Source organism: Podarcis pityusensis (genome assembly GCF_964106645.2).
Source record: "Podarcis pityusensis genome assembly, chromosome: 12".
Lineage (NCBI taxonomy): Eukaryota > Metazoa > Chordata > Lepidosauria > Squamata > Lacertidae > Podarcis > Podarcis pityusensis.
Genome location: NC_138037.1, coordinates 1,209,594 through 1,224,024, shown reverse-complemented (window position 1 = coordinate 1,224,024; position 14,431 = coordinate 1,209,594). Strand labels below are relative to the sequence as shown.

The 14,431-nt window shown below is 48.1% G+C and overlaps 1 protein-coding gene across 11 annotated transcripts in view; it reads left to right on the top strand.

The window, feature by feature from the left end:
* The window catches only part of LOC308459772 (uncharacterized protein), a 71,267-nt gene that overhangs the window by 25,627 nt on the left and 31,209 nt on the right, over positions 1-14,431 (top strand). Inside the window, exon 1 of one of the 11 annotated variants that reach the window (XM_080975421.1) lies at positions 12,528-12,677. The exons of the other annotated variants lie outside the window; for them this stretch is intronic. The gene's annotated coding sequence lies outside the window, so the exon portion shown is untranslated. Of the gene's footprint in view, positions 1-12,527; positions 12,678-14,431 lie in introns of those variants that run through there. 11 annotated transcript variants of the gene reach the window in all.

Sequence of the window (14,431 nt, the reverse complement as noted above, 5' to 3'; positions counted from 1 at the left end):
CTGAAACCGTTTCCCAAGCTCTTTGGCAAACTTCTGCACCTGTTTGTCTGCCTTTCCAACATGGATGATGTCATCAACGTAAAATAACACCAGTTCCTGTGAGTCTCCTGATCCTCTAAGGAACAGGCAACTGTCAGCAAGACTCTTCCTGAAACATAGCTTCTCCAAAGCTTCATTCAGGCACAAGTTCCAATTCCTGGCCGACTGCTTCAGGCCGTAAATTGACTTGTGAAGTTTCCACACAGTACCTCGCTCATTGCCCTCAAACCCTGGAGGAGGAAGCATGTACAGATCCTCCTGGAGGTCTGAGTTCAAGTAAGCAACATCCACATCAAAGTGATGCACCAGCAAACCTCTTTGTGCAGCGATGGCCAAGACCAAGCGTAGCGACTCACTCCTACACGTGGGCGCATAAATCTCCGTATAATGCAACCCCCTGCGCTGCGTGAATCCTCTCGCCACTAATCTGGCCTTATACTGCGGTTCTCCTGCCGCTGTGGGCTTAAGACGGTAAACCCAGCGGCTACCCACTGCCTTTTCACCCACCGGCAACTTCGTGAGGGAGAACACACCTAGAGACTCCATTGAGTTCATCTCCTTCTGCATCGCCTCATGCCATTTCCTGGCGTCTTCCTGAGGCAGTTTCTGAACATCCTCAAAACTCTCGGGTTCACACTGTGCCATTCCGACCCACACGCTAGTGACGGCAAACCTTTCAGGAGGTTTCCCCTTGGTCGTCCGCGTTGAACGGCGCAGCACTACTTCAGGAACCCCCTCTGACCCACTAGGGCCAGCCAGAACGTCCTTGGCATCAGAGAGCTCCCCCTCTGACTTACTGCGCCTTCTGGACTTCTCAGCCGAACCTGTGGGGGAAGATGGAGCACTGCGTTGCTCAATCTTCACAGCCTTGGGAGAAGTTCTCCCTTCTGCCTGCACTGGGTCTGGACTCTGAGCCTCAGTAGCAAGTTCAACCTCTTCCTCTCCTTCATCAGCAGAGTCTAGCAGACTCTGTGACAGGATGTCAGGGTTTCCATGTATCCTTGCCCAGCCACTCTGCTCACAGAATTCAGCACTGTTGCTGAGCAGAATCCTGGACTGATTCCCTGACGGATACGCAAACCTCCACCCCTTGGTCCCTGGCTCATACCCACAAAAAATCATCTTTTGGGACTTGGGTTCACCTTTCTTGCGTTTGGCCTTTGGTATGAGGACCCAAGCCTCAGCCAAAAACGCGGAAGTAGTGCACCTTCGGTTTCTTGCCATGGAGCAAGAAGTACGGTGTGTCACCTACCACTGAATTGAACGACCTGTTCAGAATAAAGTTGGCCGTTCGCCAAGCCTCCCCCCAAAAACGCTGTGGGAGCCCGGCATCAAACAAAAGAGCTGCGGACATCTCCCCTAGAGTCCTGTTTCTGCGTTCCGCGATCCCATTCTGTTGGGGACTGTGTGGAGAAGTCAACCTGTGTTGAATCCCCTTTTTGCGGAAGAAACCTTGCAGTGCAGACCCGGTGAACTCCCCACCGTGATCGCTCTGAAAGTTTTGCACCCGTGTGGAAAACTGCAGTTCCACAGCCGCAATCCAGTCTTTGATTAGTGGCGCAGCTTCATCTTTGCGCCGAAGCAAGAACGTCCAAGAATTCTGCGTATGGTCATCAATCAGAACCAGCGCAAATTTGGCTCCGCCCAAACTGCTCACAGAAAACGGACCTGACAAATCTGCATGAATTAACTGAAAAGCCCTAGTGGTCACCCTCTCAGACCTAGGGTATGTGCACGTTTTCACCTTTGCGGACTTGCACGCTCTGCAATCTAGAAACTTAGCACATGATTTCATTTTGCACCCTTGCGTATACTTTGGGATCCTTTTCACTGACCCCCACAACACGTGTGCCATACGTCTGTGCCAGAGATGTGCACACGCATCATGAACTGGAACATTGGCACACCGCGCTTGAGCCTCCTCCGTGTCATCCGTGTCATCTGGACCTGCAAAAGAAGCATTTATCACAAACAACCTGTCTTTACATTCAACACTGACTAGGTGCTGTCCATTCTTGGAAATAGAACACTCATTGTTCTCAAAACACACTCTGTAGTTCTCAGCAAGAAGTGCACTGACAGACAGCAACGCGCAGGACAGTCCTGGAACAACAAAAGCCTGGATTGAATCCTGCAAGAAAGAACAAAACAGTGAGCCAGTCTGCGTGAGTGGGTGTCGAGTCCCATCTGCTAAACAGACAGTCTTCCCAGATTTTACAGAGGTGCAGTTCTCCAGGAATCCTGCAGATGGCACTAGGTGATGAGACGCTCCTGAGTCGATAACAAAAGCCAGCACAGCATCCTGTTGACAACTCTTGACTACAGCCATAGAGGCAGCCAAATGTTTACGTTCAGTGTCTCTGCCAGCTGCCTTCGGCTTGCCTTTCCCACGCTTTGAAGAAGAGCTCTTTATCTGGTTGCTACGGGAGACGGCCTTCGGCTGTTCCTCCACTGGACATTCTCTCACCAGATGGGAGGGGGAGCCACAGCGATAACAGCGGCGACGCGTAGCAACAGCTGTCACAGCTCCCTCTTCAGCCATTCCTTTGTTCCCAGCACCCCCACCTTTGGGTGCACAGCCTGGGCCTGCACGCTCCCCAGCACTCTGGTTGTAGGCCTCAACATCACACGGCCCCTCGGAGACAAAGCAGCTACTCCCAGCTGTAACTTCAGGAACATGGCCAGCAGCCCCCTCTGGGCTCTCGGCTTCCTCCCTGCTCTCGGCTTCCTCCCGGCCCTGGGCTCCTGCTGAGCTCTCACACAGACTCCTCAGCACCTGCCAGGCGGCCTGAGCCGACTCAATGCCCTCCAGGTGGGGCAACAGCATAGCGTCCACGCTTGCTCTCAACATGCAGAGCTCCCTTTGCATTCTCAGCTCTCTATCTTCCAGGAGAGCAGCCTCCAGTTCTGCTCCTCCTTCTTCAGCAGCAACTGGCATGGGTGGGGCCGGCTCCTTCTGGGCTATATCCCAGAACCCTGTGGCCAAAAACCACCCCCTGACTCTTCTAACCCAGATATCCCAGGACTGGGTTGTGAGCTTTTCAAACGGGACATCATAAAAGTCCTGGAGCTCAGCCATCTCCTCCCCAGTGCTCCCATTGGGGCTTTGAAGTACTCACGCGTACCAGCCAGCTTCAAAGGAGAGGCCTCCAGTGGCTCTTTGCAGCACACAGCATTGCAGCCAGCTTCCCTGCTTCTCTCCCAGGCGAAGCCTCAAAGCAGGACTCTTGCCTTCCGGCAGCAAAACAACAGCTTCTCAGTTTCCCAGCCTTCTTAAGCACACAGCACATCAAAGCGGGCTTCCTCTAATTGCATTAACTGCCTCCATAACCTGTTAGATAATATTGATTTATTGCTCAGATAAGCGTCCGGCACGCTTCCCCCATCGCAGGCCTCTGCATTCCAAAGACCACATTCCGATACTTCTGAGCATAGCAGAGTTGAGATCAACAGCGGCTAGAGGAAGCTGCAAAAACTCCAGTGCATTCTTCAGTGTGCTTAAATAAAGTCCACACAGGATCTTAGCAGCTAAAAGCAGTTTTATTTACAGCAGACTATCCATTATCTATCACAGCGAACAGCATCGTGAAAAACACGTCCTCTCTCCTCAAAAGCGAAAGTAGAGAGACAGAACAAAGACTTTAGTCTCTCGGAACTGACGTAGCATTTCCCCCCTCCCAACTGTAGGCAGGGCGTACATTCTGAGCTGTTTAACCCTGTAAGCTCAGGTTCTCCTCACAGACTCATCCACGCTTGCTCAGGGAACTTTATTCTTCCTGTGGCCATGTGTCTGTTTCATAACAGAACAATGTATTTGCTTTGTAGGATTTGCAGACGCCTCTGCTTAGGACAGACGAACAAGGGCTTCCTTCTAATATCTTGGAGGCTTCCTGAGAGCCCAGATGGATGAGCAAGAATCAGCTGGCCCAGAAGCAGGAAGAGGCCATGTCATCAAAACTGGGACCAGTGAGGGATTCTGGGAAAGCTCCATGCAGAAGATCCTGGGTGAGGAGGACATTCTCCGCTCAGATGTGCAGAGCCAACAATTCAGGCAGTTCTGCTACCAGGAGGCCAAAGGACCTCGAGAGGTTTGCAGCCGCCTCTACCTCCTTTTCCGTCAGTGGCTGAAGCCAGAAAGGCACACGAAAGCTGAGATGCTGGACCTGGTGATTTTGGAGCAGTTCCTGGCTGTCCTTCCTTCTGAGATGGAGATCTGGGTGAGGGAATGTGGAGCAGAGACCAGTTCCCAGGCAGTGGCCCTGGCCGAAGGATTCCTCCTGAGTCAGGCAGAGGAGAGGAAGCAAGCAGAGCAGCAGGTGAGAGAGACTGTCCTCTGGATATTCCCTAGGGGCTCTGTGATAGGAGGGACAGTTTCCTGAAATTCTTTCCTAGGAATGATCTCTGATACCCTGAAGTGTTTGCCCCTCCCATTCCTTTTCTAATATTTCTGCTCATTCACTGTTCTGAATCCTTGTTGCTTTTTCAGGAAAAGAATCTGTTTGCAGAAATGGGGCTGGATTCCACTGAGGCAAAGGGGATTAAGTTGGTCCAGAGAGAGAGACCACTGGGTAAGGAAGAAGGAGTTTTTTCTCCATTTGGTCACATTCTGTGGATTTGGAAACTAACCTGTGGGTTCTTTTCATCTTTCGGGGCGGATGCTTGAGGCCAAGAGCCTTAAGTTGTGGACATGCCTTTTTATGTAGCTAAGATACAAATGTCAAAATTTACTCAGTAGGTGAGACTTTATCAGAAGCCCATCTGTAGTTAGAGGTGCACTGCTTCACCTCTAAGAAAAGCATGTGCTAATGGCCTGCCACTTCCCTTTGTCTCTCACAGGTGACAGAATGATGCTGCCAAGACCTCTTCATCCATCTTTGCATGGAGGCAGAGGAGAAACAGCAGCTCTGGAACCAGCTCAGGTAGGGAGAAGGAGCATTGTGGGCAAAGAGGCTCCTGCTCTTCACTTCTGTCAAAATTATCCTTAACAAAGGCTTAAAATGGCATTCCAGAAGGTTTATGTCCTGAGAATGATTAACAATCATGTCACGTTCACCAGCCTTCTGAATGATGCTAGTATTATTTATCAGTTGCAGTTTTATTTACCAATTCAACATTTTATGCTAAGATATGCTTCTAAACAGTTGACAAACCATAAAAGGAGTGGCCAGATTCACCTCACGAGTCCCATTGGTTGCACTATAGGGCTTTCCCCCTCCTTCCCCTCCCTGCACCCATTTACACAAAGATGAATACCCATCATTAAAATACACAATAAAACAATTCCGTTAAGACCTTAAAATGTGCATCCATAATTAAAATGTACAGCAAAACAATCCCATTAAAACAGAACAGCAATGAACAGGCAGAAAGCACCAGAGCACTCTGTTGTAGATAATCTGTTGGCCGTCTAAGAGGAAGACTTCTCTCTTCTTTTAGGGTCCAGTGTGCTTTGAAGATGTAGCTGTTCATTTCACAGATGAGGAGTGGGCTTTGCTGGATCCCAACCAGAAAGCTCTGCATAAGGAAGTCATGGAAGAGAATTGTGGGATCATGAACTCTCTCAGTAAGGCTCCCTGTTGGATCATGATGTCTGTTTTGAAATTCAATACGTATCTATATATGATGGACCTCCAATATTTTGATGAAGCTCAACAGCACCACCTACAGCATCTGCGATTCTGACACCCTCACAGTGAACCCTGAATGGAGGGCTATCTACTCTTTTGTTTCTGAATAGTCTTCCTCCGGTTTTGCCTTTTAAAGCCATGGTTGAGCTGTTCTGAACTACCTGGGCCTTCAGGGATGTTATGGAATTTGAAGAAGCTTCTGTCAGGTTTTCTCTTTCTGTTTTTGCTTCTGTCAGTTTTTCATTGACAAAAGAGATGACTGACATTGGTATGGTGTGAATTCCATGATTCAGCAGAACAAAATTTGTTCTGGAATAGAACCGGGCTTTATAAATCTCACTGGACCAGCAGGATGTAGAGGAATGGTGGGAGGAACCAGGTGGGAAACCCCCAAGGGAATAAGGCTCAGAGCCTGGGGAGTGGTGGTGGGACAACATCGAGTTGTCAGAGGGAGAGAAGGAAGGGATTGGGAGGAGGAGGTGTTGGAAGCTGAGGAAGTAACAGGTTTTAGTGAGCAGGGGGAGTCTGTGGCAGAGAGGAGTCCGGAAGTAGAAGCTGAAGAAGAGGGAGGCCAAGAGGCACAGGTGAGTCAGACTGGTGATGAAGCCAGGGTGTCTCGCCCTCCTGCTGTGATAAGCTCCCTTCCCCCCTTGTCTCTCTGAACTAGAAGAGGTATGAAGAAGAAGGAGCAGCAGAGACAGTTGTGCTGGTGGAAGGGAAGGACCCATAAGAAGAGGAGGCTTAGTTGTGGGAAGGCAGGGACTTGAAGTCGCGACAACATCCTCATGGTGGCAGAGTCTACTAGGAATTGTTCCTGTCCTCACTGGGCCTGACACTACTGAGCAGCCTGTTTGTTCTCATGAAAATTTTTAAACTTCATTTATTCCATGTGATTTATTGCTGACCTGTTCCTGATACTCAAGTTCCCTTTAAGGCCTGTCAACAAAAGCAGTGAAGCCGGTTGTAAGACCTTACATTTAATTCCCTTCTCTTCTTCCTCTGTCCCAAGCATTAATTAGCATTGTTCAAAAACCGAGGGTTGCATTTCTTCCTGAGTCTGTGATCCGTTTCTCTCTGTGTTACAGATGGTAATGAATTGGAAATTAAAAACGAGGGAGACCATGACAATGTCTACACAATGGAGAAGCGATGTAAATATACAGAGTGTAGAAGGAACTTTAGTCAAAGCTCCCATTCCACTTCCCTCCAAATAAATCACCTTGGGAAGAAATCCCATCAGTGCTTGGAATGTGGGAAAAGCTTTACGAATAAAAAAAGTCTCATGACCCATCAAAGAATTCATAAAGGGAAGAAATCATTTCAGTGCTTGGAATGTGGAAAGAGCTTCAGTCGGAATTCCCATCTCAGTTCCCACGTAAGAACTCACAGCGGAGAAAAACCATATCAGTGCATGGAATGTGGTAAGAACTTCGCTTGGAAGGAAAGTCTCACTTCCCATCAAAGAATTCATACAGGGGAGAAACCATATCAGTGCTTGGAATGTGGAAAGAGCTTCACCCAGAAGGAAAGTCTCACAGCCCATCAAAGAATTCATACAGGGGAGAAACCATATCAGTGCTTTGAATGTGGAAAGAGGTTCCTTCATAGTGCGAAGCTCACGACCCATCAAAGAATTCATACAGGGGAAAAACCATATCAGTGCCTAGAGTGTGGAAAGAGCTTCAGTCAGAGTGCCCATCTCACAACCCATCAAAGAATTCATACAGGGGAGAAACCATATCATTGTTTGGAATGTGGGAAGAGCTTCAGCCAGAGATCCATTTTTAAGTCGCATCAAAGAATTCATACAGGGGAGAAACCATATCATTGTTTGGAATGTGGAAAGAGCTTCAGCCAGAGTGCTATGCTTAAGACACATCAAAGAGTTCATACAGGGGAGAAACCATTTCAGTGTTTGGAATGTGGAAAGAGCTTTACCCAGAAATTAACTCTAACATTCCATCAAAGAATTCATACAGGTGAGAAACCATATCAGTGCTTGGAATGTGGAAAGAGCTTCATTCGGAAATCCCATCTCAGTTTCCATAAAACAACTCACAGTGTGGAGAAACCATATCAGTGTATGGAATGTGGAAAGAGCTTTGCCTGGAAGGAAAGTCTCACATCTCATCAAATAATTCATACAGGGGGAAAACCATATCACTGCTTTGAATGTGGAAAGAGCTTCACCCAGAAGGAAAGTCTCATAGCACATCAAAGAATTCATACAGGGGAGAAACCATATCGGTGCTTGGAATGTGGAAAGAGCTTCAGTCGGTACTCTCATCTCAGTTCCCATCAAAGAACTCACAGCAAGGACAAACCATATCAGTGCATGGAATGTGGAAAGAGCTTCGCTTGGAAGGAAAGTCTCACTCCCCATCAAAGAATTCATACAGGGGAGAAACCATATCAGTGCTTGGAATGTGGACGGAGCTTCACCCAGAAGGCAAGTCTGACTTCTCATCAAAGAGTGCACACCAGTAGTAGTAGTAGTAATAGTAATAGTAAATTTATCACGATTAATGATCAGTATCAGGATAAAAACACCAATTACAAAATTGAAAAGTTTAGAACAAAATAAATTAGTATAAAATCACATACACATAAAAAGTAGTTCTAGTTTGTCATTTATCTGTCAGAAAGGTGTACATTCTGAAATGGACACTCTAATCAGCAGGTTTACGGAGACACTCAGAAAGGAGATTCACTTGAGAATAGAACCTTTCTACCCAATTTATTGAGAGTCAAGGATAAGGTCCAGAAAATGTGCTCTAAATCAGGAGAGATTACAAGGCAGAAGCTTGACAATGGAATGAAATAACATCACTTGCTGTTGAAGTTGCAGATCAGTGAATCATGGGAAGGAGAAATTGAGAACATCTGAAACAACAATGGGATATTAGCTCCGCCCAAGGCATGATGGAGAGCAGCAACGGGTGGGAAAAGATATAATATTTTACAAGGATAGGAAGGAACACAGACAGAATAACTGACACACATAGGAGGAATAAGGACATAGTTGGAGTGCTTCACTTATAGATTTATAAATCATATAATGTGTTAACACAAATGCATGTTGTTTATATTGTAGTTGTATAAGGGATTGTTATTTCAACTGGGGTGTAATTGAGATGAATAAGATTTTGGAACGCGGAAATAAAGTAAATCTTCAAACCATCAAATTCTAGTATGCAGGAGGTCACCAAAATGATATAATTTGGTATTTGAATGATTGGGATTAGTCATTGTATTATAATTTGGCATTGTTATGATAAGGCTTTCATTCAATTAGTGTAATTGAAAACTATTAAAAATTATTGTAAAAAAAAGAAGAAGCATGCATGACAGATAGTTATCCAACCTCTTGCTTAAAAACCTGCAAGGAAGGAGAGTCCACCATCAGAATGTTCTGCCTGATGTTTAGTACAAACCTTCCTCCTTGTAACTGGAAGCCATTGATTTGGATCCTACCCTCTGGAGCTGTGTAAAACAAGCTTGTTCCATCTTTATTGTGGCCCTTGATCATCATGGTCACATGTTCTAGCTTGTCAATATCCTTCTTAAATTGTAGTGCCCAAAACTGGACACAGAACTCTAGTAGAGTCTGACCAAGTTAGAATACATCATGACTATTCTTCCCTCAATCCGGGGACAATGCTTCTATTGATGCAGCCTAGAATAAAAGGTAAAGGTAACGGACCCCTGACAGTTAAGTCCAGTCGTGAACGACTCTGGGGTTGTGGCGCTCATCTCGCTTTACAGGCCGAGGGATGACTAAGCCGCTTCTGGGAAAACCAGAGTAGTGCACGGAAACGCCGTTTGCCTTCCCGCCGGAGCGGTACCTATTTATCTACATGCATTTTGACGTGCTTTCAAACTGCTTGGTTGGCAGGAGCTGGGACCGAGCAACGGGAGCTCACCCTGTTGCGGAGATTCGAACCACCAACCTTCTGATTGGCAAGCACTAGGCTCAGTGGTTTACACCACAGCACAACCCGCATCCCTTGCAGCCTAGAATAGGGTAGCTATTTTTGCTGCTGCATCACACTGCTGAAGAAAAGTGAGAGTGGAAGAATGAAAAGCCTTGTGAGTAGTACATGGATGTTCTGTCCATGGGAAATTGATGACCGCACCAGCAAAAGGACTTCCATAGCGCCCAGATCCTCAGCTATCAGGATGGGGTGGGGAGGCAGAATCAGCACCATGGAGAGGGACAAAGGAGTCTGCTTCAAGACCACAGCTTGCAACCCTGCAGCAGAGGCAGAGCAGTTATCTCAGCAGTGGCCTGGAGTTCCCCAAGAATCTGGCTTGCTATTGGCTGACTTGAGGCCCCACCCCCTGAATGCCACACCTGGGCAGTGAAAGGACCGTTCCTCCTCTGCAACTACTGGCTTCCTCTTGGTCCCTAAAGTGGGTGATACTGCCCCATGAAGGGTTTTTTCCTGGGGGGCACTAAGAAGCAAAGGTGTGGCAGTGTACACAACTCTCAGACTTTGAAGAACTTTCACTGCATAATCAAGTTCATTGGTTTTGTGTTGTATTAATTAAACTACGTACATTTGATTTTGAATAAATATGTAACTTACCATTTAGAATTTATTGTGTTGCTATCTTCCTTAGTGTGTTGTGCAAACAGCTATTCTGAATAATGCTTCTATATGGTAGGTGTGGGAGCCAGGAAGTCATGAAAAAGGCTTGTAGCGCCACCTGGTGCCTCGCTGACCTCAGTGACCTGCATGTCCGTGCCTTGCAGTGTATTAAGTGCATAGCCTTATATGGAGTTATGTTCCCCCTCTGGGCAGCATGACCCTATTTGGCGATGGGTGGGTTAAAGCCATGACCGGATGTAGGTAATGTGAGACATTGGCAAACGGCAATGCGACAGGAGAGAACAAAGGATAATAAAAGTTACGGGAGGAAGAGAAGTTCGAAAGGAGCTGCCCATACCATCCTGAAAATATTGCTGGCTCTCTGTGTCTTTATTTTATGCTAAACTGCGCCATTTGTGACGGCTGGCTCCGACAGGTAGGGGACACTGGGGAGGAGTGGGGGCAGTGGCCCAAAAATGTTTGGTAATCTAGGACCTGGAGTTTCAGGCTCTGAGGATTTCTCCCCAGGGTGTCTCAGTCATCTGAGGAGCCTGTATACCAGTGGATTCAGGTGGCAGTGGTGTATTCCTGGGCTTTAAGGGAGGAGATCAATCAAAAAACAATGGGAGGAGGACATAGGCTATGAGATTAACCCCACTCAATGGACCAGAATGTGGTCTAAACCCCACTTTAATTCCATATCAACGAAAAGAAAATAACTCACTCTGAAACTCACCTGCAGGTGGTACCTAACACCAAGAAGACTAGTGCTAATACACCCAGGAACCTCACCAAAATGCTAGAGAGGGTGCACCTCCACAGGCACATACCTCCACATGTGGTGGGAGTGCCCCCAAATCCAACTATTCTGGACAAGAGCTATATGAGAAATATGTAAAATAACTAGCAAGTATTAGAAACCACCCCAGAATTGGCCCTACTAAACATTTTCCAAGACAGTAATGCCCATTTACACCACAAACAACTCATAACCCACCTGCTTCAGCAGCCAGAAACATCATCCTGGAGAGACCTGTCAGGAGTAAGCATGGGCCAATGGTACCAAATAGTATCGGAAACAGCTTTATTAGAAAACATAAACTGAAACTGACATGGGGACAAATAGAAGACGACGCCTTCACCCTGGTATGGCTCCCCTTTATCACATACACAGCCCAACAAGACAATGACAAAAATCTACCAACAGCATACAAATCAATATGGCTAACCTGATCCAAAACACCCACCCACCCCACTCACACATGGAAACAAAGATCACCACAGCCAACCAGAAATGAACAGCCACACCCTAGGCCAACCCCAACCTCCCTCACTACCAAAGGAACACAAGCGAACAGCAGAGAACCTGCACAAGCAACGCTGACACAAAACCCCACATATATTAAGTAAAATAGAAACATCACCACCCCACCCCACCCCCACTCACCTTTTCCCCCTCAGCCTCTTTCCTCCTAGTCTTCCTAATCTCTCAACAAATGAAACTGATCTGTAAAAAATGTTGCTTGGAAAAAAAGAGAGTGCACACACTTTTGTAAGCCAAGAAAATCTTTTAAAAAAATACATTCCAAAAAACAACAACTCCCCAATCTCCTCTCCCTAAGTTTAAGAAGAAGAAGAGTTTGGATTTGATATCCCGCCTTTCACTCCTTTTAAGGAGTCTCAAAGCGGCTAACAATCTCCTTTCCCTTCCTCTCCCACAACAAACACTCTGTGAGGTGAGTGGGGCTGAGAGACTTCAAAGAAGTGTGACCGGCCCAAGGTCACCCAGCAGCTGCATGTGGAGGAGCAGGGAATCGAACCCGGTTCCCCAGATTACAAGTTTACTCCTCTTAACCGCTACACCACACTGGCTCTCTCTAAGGATGTGCAGAACCCCAACAGCACCCGCCCCCCCCCCCGCTGGGACCCCCCTTCAACCCCCCCCCTTCAACTCGCCAGGCCCGCAGCCTTGCGGGGAAGGGCGACCCGTGAACGTGGCTCAGCTGCACGTGGGATCTGGTTCGTTCTTGTCTGGTTTTGGCTACAGCCAAGCAGGAGGCAAGGATGGGGATGAAAGGAGATGCAGCCCGGGGGGGGGGCACGCTTCCCCTGCAAGCTTATCCTGCTCTTTCAGGCCAAGGGAGAGACCAGCTCAGATCCCTCAAAACACAGCATCTGGGGGGGGGGCAGCAATGCGCGGGGCTCCTGCGCTCCGGCTCTGGAGGAAGAAAACGCAGAGGGGGGGGGGATGAGCTTGGGGCGCTCGGCTCGCCAAGGGTTAAAAGGAACTGAGCCGAATTCCTAGAGAGGAGATGAAGAATGGCGGGGGGGGACAGGTCACTTCCTGCAAGCGGGGCGTGGATGTTTGGTGCGTCTCCTTTGCAAGCTTCGCTGCCTGGGGGGCTCCTGCTGCAGTCTGGTGAGTCTCCTCTCTCTCTCCTCCCTTTGGGATGCAGGCGAGGATGCAGGGGGGGGGGGGCCGTGTTCAGATCATGCGTGCCCCCCAGGGTCCTGCGCCCCCTCCTTGCTCTCTGCAAAGCCAGGGGGCGGGTCATTTTGCAGGAGGGCTGCAAGCCTGTTCTTCCTTCATAGCAAAGGCTGCTCACCGCTTTGTGGGGAAACAGTGGCTTTCCTCCTCCCAGACTTGAGTTTGCTGCAATAGCAGAGGCGTCTCCTGGGTGTCCAGAGCCCAGTCTAGTCCTGTTGAGTTTCAGTCAGTCAGGCTGGAGGATGCGGACAAGGGCTGGGATCAGTCTTAGCCCCTCTGGGAGGATGAGAAAGAGCAGGGAGGGGGGGCTGGCTGGGCCAGGGAGGGGTCAGTGCCTCCCTGCAGGAGTGGGGGCTCCCTTCCTGCTTGGAGGAGGCGGGGTAAATTCCCTGGATTCAGAGATCCTAACCTAACTCCCGGCCAGTGGCTAATCTCCCTTTCCTGAGCAAGGTTCTTGAGTAAGTGGTCGCTGACCAGATCCAGGCACTTTTGGAAGAAACTGATTTTCTGCATCCATTTCAATGATCCGGATGCAAGCGAACCCTCCCTTGTCCTCCAGTTAGAAGGAAAGCTTTCCCCACCACCCGTTCATCAGGCAGGGAACTTATCCAGACTCCTGGCTGACCCAGGTGCGCCCGTTCAGACATGCAGCCTCTCAGGTGTCCAAATGGTCTTCTGAGACTGACCAGGAAGCCCTGAACAGAGAACCACCAGAGGTCTCCCCACCCAAGGAATCGAAGACCTGCTGGGAAGGGAGGGAACCTTGGGAGGGATGGGGGTGAAAGAGGCAGTCCCCCCCCCCAGTGCTGAGAGTTACTGGGAGACCCTCTTCCCACCTGGCAAGGAGGACGGTTGCCTAGCCACTCCAAGGGAACCTCTCCTAGCAGCGCTCAGCACCCTTTACAAACTACAGTTCCTGGGATTCTAAGGACTCTTTAAAGGGGTCTCATCCTGCTTTACAGATGCAGCCCGGGGGGGAGGGGCTGGGAGTGTGTTGTCTTTTTGGAATAAGTTTTAATTGAGTTTTATAACAAGGATAATGGGAATAATGAAGGATACAAAGAAATTGACCGAGTCTTCTCTTGTCATTTGTATATCACAAAAATGGCACAGTAGGTTTTGGGGAATATCTACAACATATAGTTCATTATTAGAGGTCAGGCAGTGTCTGAGTTCTTGCTTTGTGAATAGGTTTAAGCAAAAGCAGAAAAAGGGCCAACAGGACAGAGCAATTAACAGATAACAATGAGCATCACATAACCAAACAGCTGGTCAGGAGCTCCTGCGGTTGTGCTTAGATTAAGTGTGGGGAAACAGTCCCTTTTCCTTGCTTGTTACCAGTGAAAAAAATATAAAGTGCTGGTCCATTGATGAACATGGGACGGGGCTTGCAAAAAAGATAATGATTTTTGTTTACATTAAAGTCAACCAGGTGGAGCCAAATGCTCAAAACTCTGCAGATTCCAGCCACTCCATGGCTGTTTCTTGAGGCTCTGGGTGTAACTTGGGGCTATTTTATCTCATGCTTGAGGCTTTATGTGTTGTCCTGGATGTTATTTTGATTACTTTTCATACCGCATTGCTATAATTCTTTTAGGACATGGGTAGGCAAACTAAGGCCCGGGGGCTGGATACGGCTCAATTGCCTTCTCAGTCCGGCCCGCGGACGGCCTGGGAATCAGCGT